At 43.1% G+C, this 24,083-nt stretch overlaps 1 protein-coding gene across 1 annotated transcript in view; it reads right to left on the bottom strand.

The window, feature by feature from the left end:
* The window catches only part of LOC124712215 (peripheral-type benzodiazepine receptor-associated protein 1-like), a 388,653-nt gene that overhangs the window by 196,992 nt on the left and 167,578 nt on the right, over positions 1 to 24,083 (bottom strand). The window contains exon 2 of the mRNA XM_047242510.1: positions 16,592 to 16,681. The gene's annotated coding sequence lies outside the window, so the exon portion shown is untranslated. The remainder of the gene's footprint in view (positions 1 to 16,591; positions 16,682 to 24,083) is intronic.

The following is a 24,083-nucleotide window of genomic DNA, read 5'->3' as shown; positions in this document are numbered from 1 at the left end:
AGGAATACAAACGTCTCAAAAATGAGATCGACAGGAAGTGCAAAATGGCTAAGCAGGGATGGCTAGAGGACAAATGTAAGGATGTAGAGGCTTATCTCACTAGGGGTAAGATAGATACTGCCTACAGGAAAATTAAAGAGACCTTTGGAGATAAGAGAACCACTTGTATGAACATCAAGAGCTCTGATGGAAACCCAGTTCTAAGCAAAGAAGGGAAAGCAGAAAGGTGGAAGGAGTATATAGAGGGTCTATACAAGGGCGATGTACTTGAGGACAATATTATGGAAATGGAAGAGGATGTAGATGAAGGTGAAATGGGAGATACGATACTGCGTGAAGAGTTTGACAGAGCACTGAGAGACCTGAGTCGAAACAGGGCCCCCGGAGTGGACAACATTCCACTGGAACTACTGACGGCCTTGGGAGAGCCAGTCCTGACAAAACTCTACCATCTGGTGAGCAAGATGTATGAAACAGGTGAAATACCCTCAGACTTCAAGAAGAATATAATAATTCCAATCCCAAAGAAAGCAGGTGTTGACAGATGTGAGAATTACCGAACAATCAGTTTAATAAGCCACAGCTGCAAAATACTAACACGAATTCTTTACAGACGAATGGAAAAACTAGTAGAAGCCGACCTTGGGGAGGATCAGTTTGGATTCCATAGAAATACTGGAACACGTGAGGCAATACTGACCTTACGACTTATCTTAGAAGAAAGATTAAGGAAAGGCAAACCTACATTTCTAGCATTTGTAGACATAGAGAAAGCTTTTGACAATGTTCACTGGAATACTCTCTTTCAAATTCTAAAGGTGGCAGGGGTAAAATACAGGGAGCGAAAGGCTATTTACAATTTGTACAGAAACCAGATGGCAGTTATAAGAGTCGAGGGACATGAAAGGGAAGCAGTGGTTGGGAAGGGAGTAAGACAGGGTTGTAGCCTCTTCCCCGATGTTATTCAATCTGTATATTGAGCAAGCAGTAAAGGAAACAAAAGAAAAATTTGGAGTAGGTATTAAAATCCATGGAGAAGAAATAAAAACTTTGAGGTTCGCTGATGACATTGTAATTCTGTCAGAGACAGCAAAGGACTTGGAAGAGCAGTTGAACGGAATAGATGGTGTCTTGAAGGGAGGATATAAGATGAACATCAACAAAGGCAAAACGAGGATAATGGAATGTAGTCTAATTAAGTCGGGTGATGCTGAGGGAATTAGATTAGGAAATGAGACATTTAAAGTAGTAAAGGAGTTTTGCTATTTGGGGAGCAAAATAACTGATGATGGTCGAAGTAGAGAGGATATAAAATGTAGACTGGCAATGGCAAGGAAAGCGTTTCTGAAGAAGAGAAATTTGTTAACATTGAGTATAGATTTAAGTGCGAGGAAGTCATTTCTGAAAATATTTGTATGGAGGGTAGCCATGTATGGAAGTGAAACATGGACGGTAAATAGTTTGGACAAGAAGAGAATAGAAGCTTTCGAAATGTGGTGCTACAGAAGAATGCTGAAGATTAGATGGTTAGATCACATAACTAATGAGGAGGTACTGAATAGGATTGGGGAGAAGAGGAGTTTGTGGCACAACTTGACCAGAAGAAGGGATCAGTTGGTAGGACATGTTCTGAGGCATCAAGGGATCACCAATTTAGTATTGGAGGGCAGCGTGGAGGGTAAAAATCGTAGGGGGAGACCAAGAGATGAATACACTAAGCAGATTCAGAAGAATGTAGGTTGCAGTAGGTACTGGGAGATGAAGAAGCTTGCTCAGGATAGAATAGCATGGAGAGCTGCGTCAAACCAGTCTCAGGACTGAAGACCACAACAATAACAACAACATGAAGTTACTGTTGATCAGAAGTTAATCCAATTTATAATTAGAATAATAATCCCATTTGTGAACCTACCAGTACCTGTTACTACGTGATAGCAGTCATTTTACAGGAAAAGTCCAGTGGAAAGCAGAGTCCGTCTGAAAAAGTCTGGTGGAAAGGGAGGTCCCTCCAAAATGAGTGAGAAGATCACTTCAAAAAGAAGAGAACCCTCACACTACATAGAGTATATTACTCTCAAATCTATGGCATGGCCCTGTTTTTCCATGCCAGACCTGTACTGCTTGCACTTCACATTCATGTGAAGGAATAATTAGACAGACTGTCAACTCTAGATGTCATTGAATCCATTTTATCTACTCAGTGGACTACACCATTAGTTATTATCAAGAAGCCAAGGAGCAAACTTTGTTTTTAAAGTGCCTTCAAGGTGACTGTTAATTCAGTCTGTGGTTCATATGTAGCCCACTTCTCACCTGGAGAAACTTATCACAAAGCTGGTGGGTGGACAACATTCTTCAAAACTCAATTTGTTAGAAGCATATTTACTGCTCCCACTTGATGATGAATTATGTCAGCTTCTTGTTGTGAATACACCATATGGCCTCTACAGGTGCAACTGCTTGGTTTTCAGCATTATTAGTGTGCCAGTCAGTTTTCAATGTTACTTGGAACAGTTTACTCAACACATTCATCCATTCTTTGTTGTATCACTTATCTTTGGCACTACTGGTCCCACCACTAAGGAACACCTTTACAAACTTCATCTGTTTTTTCCAAACTTTGCTTGACATGTGTCTTAAGTGAAATTTGGAAAAATCATATTTCTGCCAACCCTCTATCGTATACTTGGGGCATGTTATCTCTCACAGGGATTCAGCTAGCTGATGGCCACATAGCAGCCCTCCCACTCCCTTTGAAATTGAAGGAGCTCCAGACATTCTTAGGCAAAGTCACATTTTACCACAATTTCCTCCTGCAGGTGGCTCCAGTTTCATGCTCTAAATCAGCTGCTTAAGAAAGATGGAGAGTTTGAGTTGATTCCCGTCTGTGACCAAACATTCAACGTATTAAAAGCTAGTTTGCATTTTATCCCATGCTTGGCCACCTGTTGGCCACGGCTCCAGCCTGTTGTTCCAACTGGTGCTTCACAATATCGTGTGGGGGCTATGTTGTCTCAATGTCATGATAATAGTTTGAAACAGCCCATCGCTTTTGGATCAAAAATGCTTAATGATGCACAGAAGGTTTACTCTTAAATACAGAAGGGAGGTCTTGCAATTATTTATGCTATCAAGAAGTTTCATGTATTTTTATAATGTTTTAATTTTCATCTAGTGATCACAAACCATTAACTGATCACAAACCATTAGCATTTATTGTTTAGTCTTGTGGTTCTCTTACCAGACAAGGCAGCTCATAGACTACAACAATAGGCTCTGTTCTATAGTAGGTACAATTATGAGATTCATTCCTGCCCTATGGCTCAATATTCGCATGCAGATGCTTTTTTTGCATTTGAACCTCCAGCCAGCATGGATTCCACGATCACTGACCACATGAAACCGAACTTGCACTTTTCTCATACCCTGAAAGTTGCAGACCAAGGCATTGGATAGACGCACCATTTCTTTACTTCTGAAAATCAATTGACTCGGTAGCATACCTAACCTTATTATCAAAAAGACAATCATACAGGGCACCAACAGAAATTGGTGACTGGACTGAGGATTAATTAGTGGAAAGGAGACAGCATGTTATCGTCAGATGCAGCAGTAACTTCATGTGTTCCTAGCAAAAGTATGTTAGAGCCAATTCTCTTCATGTTGTTTATTAATGACCTTGTTGACAATAAATAGCAACCTCAGACTTTTGGTAGATGATGCAGTTATCTATAATGAAGTATTGTCTGAAAGAATCTGCACATGTGTTCCTGGAGATTTTGACAACATGTCAAAATGGTGCAAAACTCGGAATCTTGCTTTAAATGTTCAGAAATGTAAAATTTTGCACTTCACAGAATGAAAAACATAGTATCCTATGACTACAGTATCAATGAGTCACAGCTGGAATTGGTCAATTCACACCAACACCTGTGTGTTACATTGAAGTTTTATGTGATTAATGGTTCAGTCGAACAATGGATAATGTCATATATAACCAAAAGAATACAGAAAGTTGTACTTAGTAATTCAACCAAAATAGTCTCACAACATAACTCTAACTGGGGAGAAATTGTGTATGAGGTCCCCCTAGGCTCAATCTTAGATCCACTATTGTTCTTCATATATGTAACTGATCTTCCATCTAACACACAAGAAGCAGAGTTAGTTCTTTTTGCAGATGAAAATAGAATTGTAGTTACTCCAAGCATACATACAGAAACAGAAGAACCGGTAAACAAAGTTCTTAAGAGTATCACTGACTGGTCTTCTGCAAATATTCTTCTGCAATGGTCAATTTAAAAAGAAACAATATATTCATTTCTGCAAATCTACAGGTGCTATACCAATAGTAAGTACAACACATGGCGAGGAAATAATAAATATGGTGGAAACTTCAAAAGTCTTAGGTGTCCATACTGGTGAGAATTAAACTGGAAAAAGCACATTTTGGAACTCTTAAAACAACTTAGTTCAGCCACATTTGCACTTATAATCATTGAAAATTTTGAGTAGATACAAATCAGTAAGTTGACATATTTTGCATATTTTCATTCAATAATGTCACATGGAATAATGCTCCAGGGTAACTCATCTTTAAGAAAGAAAGTCTTCACTGTGCAAAAATGTGCTGTAAGAATAATATGTGATGTTCACTCATCATCATCATCTTGTAGACATCTGTATAATTTTGACTACTGCTTCACAGTTTATTTATTCCCCCATGAAGTTTGTTGTAAATAATCCACTACAGTTCAAAAGGAACAATGATGTACATAACTACAACACCAGAAGGAAAAATGGAAGTCATTGCTTTGCATTTTAAGGTAGCCTTTAGCACAAAACTGGGTGCACAATGATGCAACAAAAATTTTTTATGACTTGCCTAGTGATATAAGATGTCTGACAGAGAGCAAAGTAAAATTTGAAAACAAACTGAGAACGTTTCTCCTGACTTACTGACTAACAACATCTGTATATATTTTTTGTTTTTGAAAAAATTTAGAAATGTTCAGAATTAACATACAAATTAATGCTCAATGTGAATGTAAAATGACTTGTTCCACATCATTACAATCTATCATGCAGAAAGATCCATGAAACTAGCTAACTAACAATCTGTAAAGATATGAAATGACCATCACATGCCCGGTATCCCAGTCCAACAATTTGGACAGCCCACCAAAAGGCATGCCCCTATAACCTGTGAGTGCTGCTGTACCACCACAACACTGTGTGCAAGCCGTGCCAGCCTATCAGTACTCAGGAGGGCCCTATAATGCTGGCAGCACAGGGGCTCAGAAGTCAGACACGTTCCGACTGCGCTCCTGTGTTGTATGTGATATGCATCGTTGTGGGTTCTTGATCTCGCTATGCCTAGGCCCTCGATTTGCTTTACTCTTCGGATTTGTATACTGCTGTATCCATTCATGGTTGTTGTTGTTGTTGCTGTTGTTATCATTGTTGTCCATAGCTGTCATTCTGTGAGCTTTGGCGACTCACCCTCAGCCGGTCGGCCTGTGGCTTCTGATAGTGTCAGACTCCAGTTACCAGAACTGGCGATGAGGTTAAGGTTAATGGTGCATTATGAACGCGAAATTTCTACAGCTTGTGGAACAGAAACAGCAACAGCAACGGCTGCTCCGTCAGCAGCAATTGCTACAGCAGTTCCAGCAGCAAACACACTTTTTGCATCAGGAAATACAGCTGCTGTCAGACCTATTACAGGTACAAGGTTCAGAACCCATCCCAACTGTGGTCACCTCACAGACAGAGTCCCACTCACCCGTCCCACCCACATTTCGGCTGTTTAATGATACCCAGGAGGATTGGGACAAGTATTTGTAGCAGCTGAAACAGCAGTTCGCTGATTTTCGGATTTCTGATGAAGCTCTCCAGTGGTCGCTTTTCATTTCTTGGACTTCCCCAGAGACATTTTTCTTACTCAAGGTGCTGGATCCCCTTTCAAGCCTGATTGCACCTGCTTTTGAGGAAATGTGTTCGTTGCTGTTGACCTATTATTCACAACAGTTTCACCTGGTCGCATAGCGCCTCAAGTTCCATCAGTACCACAAGCAGGCGGGCCAGTCTTATCAATCGTGGGTGACAGATTTGCAAGGTCTGAGTCATTGTTGTAATTTTACCTCTGCCAACCTGTCTTGAAAAACCTGGTATGCTGATTCCCTGATCCGTGATGTAGTGGTCCAATTGGCTCCCGATCCGGAAGTTTGCACTGCGGCCCTCAAGGTCAACAGTCCTTCCTTGGATGTCATACCGAAAATCGCACACTCTTTTTTAAATCGCACAGGCAGCAAATGAACGTCCTATGGCCTGTCCCTAGATCACAGCAGTTCAACCACCGCCACAGGGATGGATTCTAGTCAGCCTTCTTCCTGACAGCGGCGTCATGATTCGTCACTTTCAGACATGTCAATGACCTCTGAGCAGCCACTCCAGGTGTGTTGGTACAACCAATGGGGTCTGTCTTCTTGTCCTGACTGTTTTGTGAGGCACCAGTGGGCACACTGCCCTGAGCATTGGATGCACTGCACCCATTGTGGCAAGAATGGATATCTCCGAACTGTCTGCCATCAGCCGTCAGGTCAGTCTAACCTCACTTCTAGCTTGCATCACATGATGGTGCAAGAGATTCAGGCCATCATCATTCCCCAGGGAAATCCTTGCACCCCCAAGCTGTTTATTGACCTCATGATTGCTCCTCAGGACATTCGTTTCCAAGTTGACACGGGAGCGACAGTTTCCCTGGTCAATCTGCCAATATACACTCATCTGGGTTACCCGGCATTGGCCTCGCCTTCTCACAAGTTTGTTGCATACAGTGACAGCTCTATTCCCCTCAGAGATCAATTCACCACTACATCCACATACAAAATGGTTAGATGGCTGCTAATGCTGTATGTTGTCAAGAGCCATTCTGCTGGCAACATTTTGAGCCTGGATGCTTTCTCACTGTGTGGGTTCTCCATCATGGATGAAACTCAGGTCATCTCACACACAGTCCCCATCCAGGAATTTGGTAACCTTTGTGCCTCTTTTGTGTCTCTGTTTGAGCCTGGCTTGGGGTGTGCCACCGATTTTGAGGCACATATTTCTTTATGTCCAGATACGCTGCATGTCCTCATCCAGTCTCCTTATAGATGATCTTTAAGCTCGAACTATATCGCCTTCATGACGCTGGGGACTAGAACCAGTCAAAATTAGTGCTTGGGCCACAACACTGGTCATAGTCCAGAGGCCAAATGGTTCCCTCTGGCATTGTGGAGATTTTAAGTCAACAATCAATGCCCAAGCTCTGGTGCAAACCTACCCCATACAACATCAAGAGAACCTCCTCCCAAAGCTTGCTGTAGGTGAATGTTTATCTAAAATAGACCTTGTTGATGCTTACTTACAGGTTCCACTCAATGAGGAATCCCAACACATTGTTGTCATCAAAACACCTTTTGGGTTATACAAATACAAGCATTTGCCTTTTGGGATCTCTTATGCTCCAGCGATCTTCACCTAGGTACCTGGAACAGTTAACCATGTCCATCCCAGCTTTACCAATTACCTAGATGACTTAACTGTTACAGGTACTATGAGCCTAGACCACCTGCGTAACCTACATACCCTCTTTACTACATTGCATGATGCACTGCTTCCAGGAACAAGTCAACTACCTAAGCTACTTGCTCAGCAAAGATGGGATTCAGCCCAATGACCATAGTGTTTCTGTTATTGACTCCTTCCTGCATCCCCAAAACCTCCAGGTGTTGCAGTTTTTTTTGGGGAAAGTGAATTATTATTCTAAGTTCCTTCTGCACAGAGCACACATTATGCATCCCCTCAACCAGTTGTGGAAGAAAGGCATTCCGTTTCAGTGGTTGGCAGCCTGTGAGCAGGCCTTCACACAGCCGGAGTGCATGTTACATTCCGCACCCTGCCCCTTTTCCCCATCACGCCACCCTGTTTCGGCTGCGGACGCTTCTCCCTTTGGCATTGGTGCAGTGCTGGCACATTGTAATGATGATGGTATGGAGCAATCTATCACCTATGTATCCAAAACACTGATGCCTGCCCAACACAATTACTCCCAGATTGAGAAAGAGACACTGGCGATCATCTTTGCCTTGAAGAAATTCCTTGAATACCTCTTTGGGTCCAGATTTACACTCATTACAGATCATAAATCACTCATAGCACTCTTTGGGCCACACTCTTCACTTCCAGAGTGGACAGCCCAGAGGCTCCTGTGTTGGGCTCTTTTCCTTAGCTCCTACTATAACACAATGAAGTACAAGTCTACTGCGTGACATGCAATTGCAGATGCCCTCTCATGTTTACCCTCAGGACTAGACCCAGTATTTGACCAACTGGACATCTCCTGTTGTCACATTGACGTGGAACAACAACACACCTTGGATGGATTTCCTATTACCACTACTCAGGTGGTGATGGACACATGCTGCGACCTATCTTGCACCGTTCGCACAATATGTCTTCCATGGGTGGCACACTTATTTTTCGAAGTCAGCTGTTCCAAAGCTCCAGGCCTGGGCTCACCTTTCTCATCATTTGTCCCTTGTCTCCAATGTGCTCCTGCTGAATGTGGAGGTGGATACCAACCGTGCTGTCATCCCAACTACCTTACGCACACACATCTTGGAACTCCTCCATCACAGGCACTGGGGTATGTCTTGGATAAAAGCCCTTGCCAGGCGATATATCTGCTGGTCAGGACTGAACAAGGAACTGCTGGGGAACTGCTGTTCTGCTTGTGCTCAACAACAGGCTGCTCCACCCCAATCTTTCACACCCTGGCCTACTCCCATCACCCTTGGAATCACATGCATCTACATTTTGCTGGCCCCTTCCTTGGCTCGACTTGGCTTATTGTTGTGCATGCTTGTTCAAACTATGATGCTTGTTCTAACTAAAACTACACAGCCAGCATGGCGTCCACCACCACAACGGCCACACTCAATGCCCTTCTGCAGATTCTTGCCATTGTGGGGCTTCCCTGGACCCTCTCACTGACAATGGGCCCAACTTCACTTCTATGGTCTACGAACAGTTCTGTACCGTTAATTGCATCAAACACCTGTGTAGTCCTCCGTTTCACCCCTCCTTCATTGGCGAAGAAGAGCAGATGGTGCACACATTCAAGCAACAAAAACTGAAGAGTGTGGGTGCATCTATCAAGACATCAGCACTCACGATGTTTCTGGGCACCTACAGGTCCATCCCTGTCCACGGCAACAGCCCAGCAGAACTCCTTCATAATCAACAGCTGCATACCACCCTCCATCTCCTGGCATCCTAACCCAAGGAACACCAAACCCGTCATGCTGGATGATACCCTCCTGCTTTGGCTGTTTGGGCATATTCCTATGGAGCAATACCCTCATGGATACCAGCTATGATAGTGGCTACTATGAGCGGCTCCTTATGACAGTTGATACTCCAAGAGATTTGGAACGTTGGCACATGAACCAACTCCATCTCTGCATCCAGCCTACCCCTCCAGCAGTGGATCACTCTGAGTTGGAGTCTCTGCCCTCTCCCTCCACCTCACGAGTACTATTTGCAATCCAGGACACTGTCAGCAGCTGCCGTAGGCAGAGGGATGGAGGTCGAGACATTTCCACTGCCTCCATCTGCTGTGCAGTCACCCACCACACTGGAGTTCCAGAGAGAGGTACCTGATGTCCCATGTTCCTTCTCCCAGCTGGCAGCTTCCATTGATGGGACAACATCTCTTCACCTCCTGAAACATTGGCCAGCGCTCTTCAGGCTCTATGTGTCCATTATGGGGGAGGGGGTATGGGAGGGGCAGAGATCTGGTATTCTGGTTCAACAATTTGGACAGCCTGCCAGAAGATATTGGACACAGACAACAACCGCTAGGCAGCATCTCTATAACCAGTGAGTTCTGCTTTCACCACCACAGCACTATGTGTGGTACACACCTGTCGTGCCAGCCTATTGGCATTCACAGGGCCCTATAAAGCCAGCAATTCAGGGGCTCAGAAGTCAATCATGTTCCGACTGCACTCTTATGTTGTATATGGTATGCACTGTTGTTGGTTCTTGATCTCACTACGTCTAGGCCCTCAATCTGGTTTACTCTTCGGACTTGTATACTACTGTATCTGTTTGGTGTTGTTGTTGTTGTTGTTGTCTGTTTGTTGTTGTTGCCCTCCTGTTGTCCATAGTTGTCTTTCTGTGGATTTTGGTGACTCACTGTCGATGCCCTCACCCTATTGGCCTGTGGCTCCCGATCGTGTCAGAGTCTGGTTACTAGAACATAGGCTGAGCCTTAGTTAAAGCAGGTGACAGGCTTCAGTTCATTGGTCAAATAACAGAGAATACTGCAGTAATTCCTGAAGAGACTGGCTACACTATGCTTGCCCATCCCCTTTTGAAATACTGCTGTACAGTGAGGGATCCTTACCAGATAAGATTAATAGAGTACATCAAGAAAATTGAAAGAATTGCAGCACAGTTTGTATCATCAAGAAATAGGGGAGAGAGTGTCACAGATTGATACAGGATTTGGGGTGGGCATAATTAAAACAAAGGTATTTCTCATTGTGGTGAGATCTTCTCACAACATTTCAATCACCAACTTTCTCCTCCTAATGTGAAAATATTTTTTTGACGCCAATCTAAACAGGGAGAAATAATCATCACAATAAAATAAGAGGAAATCAGCACTCGCATGGAAAGATACAGGTGTTAGTCTTTTCCACACTCTGTCCTAGAGTGGAATAATTGAGAATAATAGTGGAAGTAGTTTGATGAATCCTCTGCCAGGCACTTAAATGTGATTTACAGAGTAACCATGTAAATTTAGATGAACTGCAATCAGTCTACAATGGATATTGCTTAGAAAATACTCATATATCCTATCCTAGAATATTACTTAAGGGTATGGGATGCATACGAAACAGGACTAACAGGGGTATCAAACAAAAAGTGCAGCACAAATGGTCACAGATTTGTTTGACCCGTGGGAGACAATTATGGAGATGCTGAAAAAAAGGACCTGGCAGACACTTTAAGACAGGCGCACACTATCCTAAGAATGGCTACTTTCCTACTTAGAAAGTTTGAAAACCAGTTCTTATGTCACAAATCTAGGAATATATTACAGTCACCTACATATGACTCCCACTGAGATCACAGAGAACAAGATTACACTAATTAGGGTGTGCACAGATGCTTTCAAGCAATTTTCATCCTGCACCCCATATGTGACTTGTGTGACAAGAAGGTCTAATAACTGGTACAATGGAAAGTACTCTCTGCAACACATTTCACAGAGGTTTGCTGAGTATAGAGGTAGACATAGACTTTCCCTGCCATTCTTCTTCTCAACAGTACTGGGAAAGAGTGCATGTAGAAGAACAATAACAAAATTATCTCAAATATGATATTTAATAATAAGACTTCAGTATATTAATTCTTCATGAAGTTTGGCCATTATGTTGCACTGGACTTAAATAAAGCACACATTTCTGACATTTCTCCATGTTCCAGAGACCTCTCTCATCCACTATTCCTTCGTACACTTTATTAGTGTAATGAAATGTCTGCCAAACATTGATATATACATTTTCCATTGCCTCTCTAGTTGACACAATACACTTGTCAGTCATAAATTTCCTTGGACATTGGATTACATGTCAAAGCCTGTTCAGGGACCCATTATTCCAGTCACCAAAGACGAGGTACTCAAAACACTGCACAAAAAGAAAAATGGAAAGGCAACAGGACCAGACAATCTAACTGCAGGTCTGTGGAAATCTCGAAGTCCTGGAATTCAACTGAATGGTTGACAGATTTCTTCAACAAAGTTATTGAAGAAAGAAGGATTCCAGCTGACTGGACATGCAGTATAACAGTTCCAGTTTGGAAGCAGACGGGTAGCCCTGGTGAAGGTAGCAACTATCACCCAATACACTTTCTATCACACGCACTGAAGATATCTGAATGCATCATCAATTAAAATAATCTGACAAATTATCAGTTCCACTACCAATCAATGTGGACTTGTAATGGGCTGTGGGATGACAGATGCTATCTGTGCCAGTTGCCTGCTCCCTGAAAAATACCGTGAGAAGTCAAGGCACCTACAATCTTGACTTCAAAAAGGTCTCTGACTGAATGCTACGCAAGTTGATTTGGTTGCCCTGTGAGTGCATGGGGTAACTGAAGAACTAGTAGGATGGCTCAGACTGCTTTACTATTATCCAAAGAGCCAGATACACTCAACTTGTGGATTATTGTGCAATTTTCCTGTTTCCGTATGAGTACATCCAGGATATGCTCTCTCATCTCCCCTCTTCGTCACAGTCATGGATGCAATCACAAGAAGTCTGCAGAAAACCACACCCTGGATGTTAATACAAGCTGATGATGTGTTGTTGGCCTGTGAAGATTAAGACCAATCTGCAGTGTCAAGTCAATGACCACTTGGCAGAAGTGCATCTTTGACTTAACATAAAGAAAATGCAGTATCTCACCACAGATCTCAATGACTCAGATACCATCAGAATCAGTTGTACTGATCTCCCAACAACAAGCACTTTCAAGCACCTAGGCTGGAAATATTTTTCTGGTGGAAATATATCTGCAGAAATCCCTAACCATCTGAGTAGCACATGGCTCAAATGACCTTCTGTGAATAAAGTTATTCTGTGATTGGAGGATTCCAGGCAGGCTACAAAAAATACAATGATCTACAATTTGTTGAGTTGCAATGTATGGTGCTGAATGCTGGCTTTCAACAAAGGAAGTGGAATAATAATTTGGTTCAATGGAAACAAAGATATTGACATGAACATCTGGATCAACACTGCAAGATCATGTCATAAAAGATGAAGTTGATGAGTCATATGGAGCAGTACCAATAGTAGACAAGATGGGAGAGGGTCATCTACAATGGTGTGGGCATGTTCTTAGGGCAGACACAGTAACGGTGACAAAGACTGGTTAGAGTTTGAGAGTAAATGGTAAATGGCCAATAGGACGATGTACGCAGTGACAACTTGAAACCCTGCCTGCAGATCTTAAGATATCAGTCCTGTACCCTGATCAGGCAAAAAACTGGATAAAACAGTAACAGACAGCTAAAACAGTGGATCCTACCAGCATACAGAAGAAATGGTAAGAACAAATAAGAAGAAGAAGAAGAAGAAGATTGGATTATTGTAAATCTTGAAATTTTACAACAAATTGTGCTTCAAACACAAAAGCTTCCTTGTGGACAAATAAAGAGTCTCATTTAATTACAATTTACCCACATGTCTTGCATAATATTCACCAGTTATTATTTTACTATTTGTTGTGTAATCAATAAGAAGAATCCCTTTTATGCACTCCAGTCAAATTAATGTTCGACATCAACCAGCAGTAACCACTCACAGATGAGAAGTGGCAGCACTAGCAGTAGACGACAATGTGGAAAACAGTACAGTCGTTATTGTAATGCAGAAACAGAGCAATTTATCTGACATCCGAAAGGGCATGACCAGTATGATCATTGGCTTTCAAGACAAGAGTGGAAGCATTTGTGAAACAGCTAAATTTGTGAACTGTTTGCATGCCATCATGGTCAAAGGACACAGTGCATGGCAAAATGGCACCATCCAAAACCAACACTGAGGCAACTGTGGTGCACTGTGGGCCACTGATGACAGGGCCACCAACAATGTCTCCTCAATGACCATTCTGGAAGGCACATTGGATCAACACATCTATCCTTGGGACCATTTACAACCCTGCATATAGTTTGTTTTTCGTCAGTATGATGGCATCTACCCACTGGACTATGCAACACGGCACACAGCACAGAGTGTGCATATATGGTTCAAAGAGTGTCAGGATGAGTTTACCATATTGCACTGGCCACCAAATTCCCCAGATTAAAACCCAATCAAGAATCTGTGGGACCATCTCAATCACGGTGCTTATGCCTTGGATCCCCAACCAAGAAACTTAGTGTAGCCAGCTACGGTACTTGAGTCAGCATGGCTCCACATCCCTTTCAGTACCTTCCAGAACCTTGTTGACTCTCTTTCTGCAAGTCTTGCAGTGGTCCACAATGCAAAATTTTGTTATTCAGGCTTTTGACAGGTGGTCACATTAATGTGACTGGACTCTATGATTAGGGCACTTTCAGCAGTTAAAACAGACTGCATGTTTTGGTATAGGGCCGATGACTTCTATCCAATGGTCTGATTGCCATTTTACTTCTACTGTGTTATGATGGAGCAACTACTCTCCCTATTATAATACTCAGCTGATATTTCTTTCTGATACTTCAGATAAAGCATTTGTGTAATTTTATGTGGACCATTATCTGCTATCTATACACTGCCAAAGTCTAATATAAATGTTAGAGTTGTGCAGAACTGGGGCTTCTTTCACATGGATCTTCTTAGCAGTACAAGTACAGCCAAATTTGATTTCAGCTCTCAATTTTTTCAGTGTTCAAAACAAAGGTGCAGACTACTTATACAACTTCACCTAACACCGATGAAATTACCCTCTAGAAACAAAGAATTTTAGAACACCTGACATTCTGAATTATCATTCTGAATTAAGCATACATAATGTGATTACTAGATTTCCATGCAAAAGCATTTCGCACATATGTTTTCGCCATTTGGAAAGTATATGCATATTTCAAAGATTTCACTGATACAACTGCATGAATTTAGACATGTATAATGCACATTTTTGTGGCCTCAGTGTGTATATTGCAATAACTTGCATGATAGCATCTTTTATTGGCTTGTTTCATATGAATTCAGCCAAAAGAACAGAAAATGAATAATTTTGTGAATTTTCTTACAGTCTGTAAACTTCCTAGGAAGCTCAAGTGCCCAGTTCAACTCGCCAAAAGTCGACAGAAGCAATGTACTTCGTGCCAATAAATTTAAATAAAAAAAGGATCCTATTGTTTTTCAGCAATGCTGTTCTATATACGATGAAGGCTGGGGGACAATTACAAAATTTTATCCTAACCTAAAGCACATTACATGTTTAGCCCTTGAGCAATACTGGTAACTGAAAGAGTATGTATAAAACGCGAAAATGTGAATACACTGATATCTACCTCAAACAAGGTAAACATGCACAAAATTTAAAGATTTGATAACTTTGGCAGCATTAATTAAGTCATACTGTATGCTGTCTCTTTTTCTCATTGAAGGTATTCTTGAAAACACCAGTCTGTTTGCCACATTTAGAGATACAATGCCAGGTTTAGCTTTGCTAACACAATCCATTTTAATCATTTTATTACATAGGTAACACTATCATCTTTTACATTGATAATTTTGATGAAGTTTAGTGGGTAGGAATATTTACTATCAAAAACAGTCTTCATCACAATTTGTTTATTACGGTGACCAGTTTCGACCACTACTGTGGTCATCTTCAGACCAATGAGTAAGATCCTCCTTCTGCTGGAGAATCACTACCAATTCTCCAGCAGAAGGAGGTTCTTACTCATTGGTCTGAAGATGACCACAGTAGTGGTTGAAACCGGTCACCGTAATAAATAAATTGTGATCAAGACTGTTTTTGATAGTAAATATTTGTAACACATTGATCACTGTCACTCCCATAATGTATTCAAAAGAAATTAGTGGGTAGGAGACTGTAAGTCTCCACAAATTTATTGAAGTTAACATCTGTTTGCTTCATTCTATTGAAAAGCCTCGAGTTACTGCTCCCTATTTTCCCCCTCCCCCATCCCCTTCCTGTTTTATGTTGTGGGCAATTTCAAAGCCACTAATACAGCTTTTAGAAGTGGCATTCATGAAAACAGATTTGAAGAAACAGCTGATGCACATCAAATCAAATTTTGCTAATTTGCCTGCTGCAATAATGAAGCTGGAAGCCAAGGTAACTGGTGGAATCTCAGAGAATTATTGAAGAGGCTGAAAAATTTGCAATCATCCTATGGAGAAGTGAGTGTCGCAGCAAAAATCAGCTAAACAAAATTATTCAACAAGATAGTGGTACCGAAAGTACCCTCTGCCACATACCATTAGGTGGCTTGCAGAGTATGATGTAGATGTAGATGTGGATCCCATTTTCGAGTTTATCGAGTTGACAAAAAAATATTTTGTGATGGAAATGTAAAAGACTTTTAACCTGATCAGACTTTATCCAAAATTTCTTTACTTACTTATACGCCTGTCACTTCTTGTGACATAAAAGTTTCATTTTCTATGTAAAAAAACGTTCTGTCTAAGTGAAGAAAATTTGGAGAAATTTGTTGTTTTGCACTGTTTTAGAATAAAACAGAAATAATTACACAACTGAATTTTTATTGCTTTGGTGTATGATACAATGACTCATGATTGCATATATTTTTTATAATTTGATAGTGCACAAAAGTATTTAACATATCAAACTGACACTTGACTTGAGCTATTGTGCAACATACACCAACATAACAAAAGTAAAACTTCATTCCTATCAATTAAAGTTTGAGAAATATATTTTTTCCCCAACAAATTTGCTTACAAAGTATCAAGGCAATTTTGACTTATGTATTTACATTACTTACATTCTGCAAGTGCTGCACTTGCTTCTGCAAATCAGTGTTCTGGATTGTTAACTCAGTGTTTTTCTCCAGCACACGAGCCAGTTGATCCTCCTAAAAAAAAAAAGAGGATATTATTTCTAAGGCAACAACAAAGTTAATATTCATTCATTCAAAATATAGATGCTGCCAAAAAAGCAAATAATCAGTTCATATGATTCATCAAATATAAGTGTGTCATATGATCAAAGTATATGAATTGAAGAAATTATCTCTACAATTTAATAAAAATGCTTTAAAAGAGTATTTAGCTTTAGTGATACTTTCTGGTAATGATTTCAACTATTTCATAATAGTTTCCCTTAAATGACAAACAAATACAATGCTTGCTCCAAAAATGTTCAGAATGACTGAATTTTCATCCAATGTTGAAATTCAAAGACAGACTTCCAACATCAATATCTAATTGTATCTGTTGTACCAAGTTTCAACAATATGCATTTACCAGTAGCACTATAGTTTACCTGAAATGGGAACATTTACAAACGCCAGACTTTTTTACCAATTTCAAAATGTGATTCAGTGTGAATAAATACCATGATGGAGGCATTTAGGGATTTTTCCCACCCAAAAACTACAGTAAATTAATAGTTCAGTGAAGTCAGATCCAATATAAATTATGTTGAGGATTTAAATTTCGCTACCACGAAGACACATTTCATGGTCAGAGAATAATAATGTCTAGCACCACATTCTCAGTACTCCTGTGCCATGCAACAGGAGTGAGCATGTGTGTGTGTGTGTGTGTGTGTGTGTGTGTGTGTGTGTGTGTGTGTGTGTGTTTTGTTCTTAGTATAAGTTATTTTAAGTAGTGTGTAAGAATAAGGGACCGATGACCTGAGCAGTTTGGTCCCTTAGGAATTCACACACATTTGAACATTAGTTCTCCTGTGACTGTTCTTGTGTTGTCTTTATGGTCTTATATGAAGTCTTTCATTTCAGTAAGCTTTAAAATTTGTAGAGGAAAAACTGTTTACGCAAACAACAGACGGCTTAATTCTTCGAATTTTGCAACAGTTGCTCACATGTTTAATTTCAACATGATGATGTAGTCACAAATGATGTAAGCCAAACTGTTAACTGAATTCTTCGTACAATCTAAAGTTCTATCAGAATCTGACAATGATTGCTTGATCATTATAGCTGTATCAATAACATAGTTCTGCTGCAGATTAGGGTATGATAGTGTTATGTCCTAGCCAGTAATGCCACCCGAGCCCGCTGCCAAAAGGTTGGCAGCATCAAAGTCCGGACGCCGTCCGCATAAGCAGCGCCAGCGAGACAGCAAATCGCCGCAAGTCTGCGCGCGCCACCGCTGGCTTCTGGCTTCTTAAGCGCTGGAGTCGCGAGTGCAAGGACAGTTCTGTATTCGCCGCTCAGTTGTATACTCGCCACTGAATTGTGTACTTGCTAGTCAGTTGTGTGTTCATCGCAGCAGAGTTGTTGTTTGTCGTCAGCCGACGCTGACCTAGCCGCTCCGACTCGAACTAGACAGATTTCTGTAGACACGGAGTTCACTACTGTTCTGTATCTTCTTTAATAAAGATAAGTACCGACTTTTATTTAATCAGAGTGTTTGGTGTTTCATCTATCTGTTTACTGTTCCAGCAGACCGGTCGGCCCGCTATTAAAAGTGTGGCGGTGACTTCGTAAGCCATTTCTACAGCCAAGTGTTTGTCGCTACGAACACCGCCACAAAACTGGCGACGAGGTCTTCCGAACTCGTGTGCAGGGCTGGTTCAACTTGTTCTTGTTATACTAATTATAACGATAAACTTTTGGGGGCTGGTTTAATTTGTGTTCACTATGTCTGCCGAATTACAACAGTTGATCTTGTTACAGTCAGCAAATACAAAGTCTGGTGGAAGCAATCGCCAAACAAGCGGCTAATCCTCCAACACAAAAGGAACAAGCACAGGCAGCACCACCGTTCCGGGCTTTTGATGAATCCAGAGAAGAATGGCGAGAATATTTCGCGCAGTTGCAGGCGCACATGACAGTCTACAAAATCACAGGTACTGAGCGGCAGCTTTATTTAATTTCCACTGCAGGCGTGGAAATCTATCGACTACTTTGTAAGTTGTTCCCGGAATCCCAGCCAGAAGCTTTAGACTATGACGTTGTTGTTAATAACCTTGCTGAGTATTTCGAGTCGCGAGTTCATGTGGCAGCAGCCAGATTCAAGTTCTTCAGATTAAAGAAACTGCCACATCAATCTAATAAACAGTGGTTAACAGATTTACGGGGCCTCACTCGTCAGTGCCGATTTAATTGTGTGTGTGGAGCTTCCTACAGTGATGTCATGCTACGAGACGCTATTACTCAAAACATTGCAGATTCTCGTATTCGTGCTGCTATCTTAAAGTTGCCTGACCCGTCATTAGAGACTGTGATGAACATCATTGAAGCCCAAGATACTTTTGACTATGCTGAGTGTGAGTTAGATCAGCCATGTATTTCTCAAATTGCCTGTGCTAAGCAAGTTATGTCACGCCCGCGGCCCCACCGGCAGAGTCAGACTGTAAACACTAGCCGGCCGCGTCATGTTAAACACATTCGTCAGCCGCGTGTGCAAAATGATAAAGTTAAGTCTTGCCCTAAGTGTGTTCTTGCTCATCCTCGTGAACGTTGCCCGTTGAGAAACGCGGTTTGTCACTTTTGTCAAAGGAAAGGACACATCCAGACTGTTTGTTTGCGTAAACGCAAGAACAATTCTAGTGCTGCCCAGCCCATGGATATTCATGTTCTTCAAAGCCAGCCCGCCCAGAAGGTCGCGTTTAAAGACTCTTCCACGGTTCGTGTGGGTAATAAACTTGTTCGCAATAAGCCACCCACCCAGCCCTCTGCTATGCGACCCAAGCGTAATTCAAACGCTGTGAAAAGTGATGTACAGACTGCAAGTGACGCGGGAGTTGTTGTTCCACCCGCCCAACCCACGAGTTGTCGTAAGCAGCGAACACGCGCTAAACGCGCTGATTTTGTGTCTTCCGCCTCCACTGCACCGATCCAGAGACAGTGTCATAAACTATTTGTGAAGCTACGCGTCCAGGATAAGACCTTCAATTTTCAATTAGACACTGGTGCATCTGTGACTCTCATAAATAGTGCTACGTATGCGGCTATCGGCCACCCTAAACTTTCAGCGGCAAAACATTCTTTGGCTACTTACAGTGGAGAACACATTCCTGTGTTAGGTGTATGTAGCGTGCCAGCCACATTCCGTGGCAATACAAAAACAGTTTCATTCACAGTGCTTCGCGCTACAGACAGTGTAAACATTTTCGGATTAGACTGTTTTGACTTGTTTGGCCTGTCTATCCAAGACAATGTGTTGCAACTTAATTCTGTTGTTGTTCCTCAAGACAGCATAACAGATTTGTGTAAACGATACAGTGACATATTTAAAGACGAACTGGGTTGTGCTGCGAACTTTGCCGCTCATATTACGTTAAAAGATAATGCTCAGCCTCGATTTTGTCGTGCTCGTCCAGTGCCTCACGCCCTCCGGGCGCCTGTAGAAGATGAACTTCGTCGTTGGCAAAACAACGGTGTTATTCAACCCATTTCAGCGAGCCAGTGGGCTTCTCCCATAGTTATTATAAAGAAACCGTCTGGCAAGTTACGTTTGTGTGCTGATTTTAAGTCGACAGTTAATCCTCAGACTGTCATTGATTCTTTTCCTTTGCCTAGACCGGACGAGCTGATGGATAAGTTAGGGGAAGCTCGTTTCTTTTCCAAAATTGATCTCCGTGAAGCATATTTGCAATTGCCCCTCGACGAACAATCACAACAGTATTTTGTCATAAACACGTCGTTGGGGTTGTTCCGTTTTCTGCGTTTGCCTTTTGGTTGTGCGTCAGCTCCAGCTGTTTTTCAGCGTTTTTTGTCACAACTTCTGGCTAATGTGCCATCGTGTTGCAACTATTGAGACGATATTGTTGTGTCCGGTCGGACGCCTGCTGAACATTTCCGTAATTTGGAGTGTTTGTTTAAAGTGTTGTCTCAGGCAGGCCTACGTTGCAACATCGATAAATGTTCATTTTTCCTTACGGAGATGGAGTATCTGGGACATGTTATTAATGCTCAAGGCATTCATCCCTCCCAGTCACATTTAGCAGCTATTCGTGATTTGCCCGCCCCTCGCAATCTGCATGAATTGCAAGCAGTTCTTGGCAAATTGACGTATTATATTAGGTTTATACCTAATGCATCACAGATTGCTGCACCGTTGCATCGTCTCCGCCGTAAGACTGTTCCGTTTGTGTGGTCAGCTGATTGTCAATCAGCCTTTCAGCAGCTTAAAGAGGCTTTATTGAATGATCGTTGTCTGGTCCATTACGACCCTAACAAGCCTCTGGTGTTAGCTTGTGATGCCTCTTCTTTCGGCCTCGGTGCTGTGTTGTCTCACCGAGTCAGTAACACCGAACGTCCTATTGCGTTCGCATCTAAATTGCTAAACAAAGCTCAGTGTAATTATAGCCAATTGGACAAGGAAGCGTTGGCTATTGTGTTCGGTGTCACAAAATTCTATCACTACCTCTATGGTAGACCATTCTATTTAGTAACAGATCACAAGCCCCTGACGTCACTGTTTCATCCGTCTAAACCAGTTCCTCAGCGGACAGCTCAGAGACTACAACGCTGGGCTCTTTTGTTATCACAATACCAGTATGAGATACTGTATCGCCCTACAGCTCAGCATGCAAACGCTGACGCACTTTCTAGATTGCCGATTGCTGCGGATGATGTCTTCGATTCCTCTGACGACTCTTGCCATCAGATTGACGCCGATGAGCATCAATCCCTCCGGGATTTTCCGATTGATTATCGTCAGGTGGCACGTGAGACAGCTACGGATCCTCATCTGAGTTTACTATTACGTTTTGTTCAACGTGGTTGGCCGTCCAAGGCAAAGGACATATCGGATCCTGTGGTTCGTCGCTATTATCCGCAACGTCATCTGTTGTCTGTTTCGCACGGAGTTTTGCTGTTGCGCACCGAGAATGACCAGCTTCGTGTAGTGGTCCCCCAAGTGCTCCAATCCAAGGTCCTCGACTTGTTGCATCAAGGTCATTGGGGAGTGGTCCGCACCAAGCAGCTTGCCCGCCGTCATTGTACATGGATCGGCATTGATAAGCAGATTACGCAGATGTCTACAGATTGTTCGACGTGTGCCGAACACCAAGCTGCTCCGCCTCAACGCTATTTTGAGTGGGCACGCCCTGCCAGTCCCTGGCAGCGAGTACATATTGATTTCGCTGGTCCATATTGGAATTCTCGTTGGCTCATCGTGATCGATGCATTTAGTAATTTTCCATGCAGTCTACAACGTCTGCACAAACTATACAGGCGTTGACTTCAATTTTTTGTGTTGAGGGTCTTCCAGAAGTTTTAGTGTCTGACAATGGTCCACAATTTACCTCTGCTGAATTTGAACGTTTTTGTTCTGCTAATGGCATTCGCCATGTTCTTACTCCGCCGTTCCACCCTCAATCGAATGGTGCAGCGGAACGTTTTGTACGCACATTCAAGGATCATATGGACCGCCTTCGTGCTACGCACTCTCGTCAGCAGGCCCTCATCATGTTCTTGTCGTCGTACCGGACCACGCCACGCGACGACCCTTCGCCTGCGGAGCTTCTCCACGGCCGTCGCCATCGCACCCTACTACGGTTGTTGCACCCCCCGGATCGACCCGCCGCTTCTGAGCATCGCACGCGTTTTCAGCGCAACGACGCCGTTTTTTTCAGAGTTTATCACGGTCGCCGTTGTTGGGAACGTGGTACCGTGATAAGTGTCCAGGGTCGCGGTTTTTATACTGTTCAAGGTGCTACTGGGGTGCACAGGAGGCATCAGAACCAGTTGCGCCGTGCTGGCCGCCCGGATTCTGCCGCTCGTTCTTTGTCCACAGATTTGGTCCGCGGTGGGTTCCAGCCGCGCCTTCCGACTTCGCTGCCGCCCCCAGGGCAGCAGCAGCAGCAGCAGCCATCGCCGCTACCACGCCGACAGCCCGTCCCGTTGATGCCTCCCACGCAGCTTCATTCGGGAGCGCCCCAGGTGGTCGCTCCGGCGCCTGCGGTCCCTCTTCAGTCGCCACCGCCTTCAGAGCTGATGGACATCGACCCCTCAGCCGGGCCGCCTTCCCAAGCGGTGGCTGTGCAGCCTGTCCTGCAGCCGCTTTCCTTGGGCACCCCCAAGGAGTCTGACACCGCAGCGCCTTGTCCGGCGCCCACTCAGCAGCCGTCGACGCAGCGTCAGGAGACGCTGCCTCTCTTCGTGGGTCCCGACGCCCCGTCGCGTCCAGTACCAGAAGCTGCGCCCGTGGTCACAGGTGTGCACCCTGACCTCGGTTTTCAGTCGGTGTTTCCCGAGGCCCCGCGCAGCCAATGCTGGGGTGCGGACCGGGGACTGCCGCCGACAACAGTCTCCGCCCCGGTCTCTTCTGCGACGCCTGCGGCCAGACCCCTCCCCCGCCGTCGACGCTCGCCACGTCATTATTCAACGACGGTGCGGCGATTTTGGGGGGAGGAGTGTCATGTCCTAGCCAGTAATGCCACCCGAGCCCGCTGCCAAAAGGTTGGCAGCATCAAAGTCCGGACGCCGTCCGCATAAGCAGCGCCAGCGAGACAGCAAATCGCCGCAAGTCTGCGCGCGGCACCGCTGGCTTCTGGCTTCTTAAGAGCTGGAGTCGCGAGCGCAAGGACAGTTCTGTATTCGCCGCTCAGTTGTATACTCGCCACCGAATTGTGTACTTGCTAGTCAGTTGTGTGTTCATCGCAGCAGAGTTGTTGTTTGTCGTCAGCCGACGCTGACCTAGCCGCTCCGACTCGAACTAGACAGATTTCTGTAGACACGGAGTTCACTACTGTTCTGTATCTTCTTTAATAAAGATAAGTACCGACTTTTATTTAATCAGAGTGTTTGGGGTTTCATCTTTCTGTTTACTGTTCCAGCGGACCGGTCGACCCGCTATTAAAAGTGTGGCGGTGACTTCGTAAGCCATTTCTACAGCCAAGTGTTTGTCACTACGAACACCACCACAAAAGATAGTACCACATTTTCTGACAGGAACCACCTTAACATAGAGTGACACAGCAGAAAATGATATGGTGTTGTATTATTTGAGCTCAGCTATCGGCAGTCAAAAATGAGACATTTTACTAGGGTCATAAGCTGGTAACTGACATGTGGAAGAAGTCCACTTAACTCATACACTAAATATATTGAATAATGAGTTTATTTCCTGACATGCACATTAACACCATAACAGTTAAAGAAGGTTAGGTTTTAATGTCATAGTAACATTTAGAAAATTACAGACAAAGGCCAAGCTTAGGTGAACAAGACCAGGGGAGGGAAACTGATAGCTATGTTTCTGATGGAACCATTTGCTTGAACTGATTTTAGGAACCTGAGGAAAATCAAAATTAGAAAGGTTGGAATTTTGTTCCATGTG

Source organism: Schistocerca piceifrons, chromosome 8 (assembly GCF_021461385.2).
Source record: "Schistocerca piceifrons isolate TAMUIC-IGC-003096 chromosome 8, iqSchPice1.1, whole genome shotgun sequence".
NCBI classification, from domain to species: Eukaryota; Metazoa; Arthropoda; class Insecta; order Orthoptera; family Acrididae; genus Schistocerca; species Schistocerca piceifrons.
Note: the sequence above shows the minus strand (reverse complement) of the source record. Positions and strands in the feature narration are given on the sequence as shown.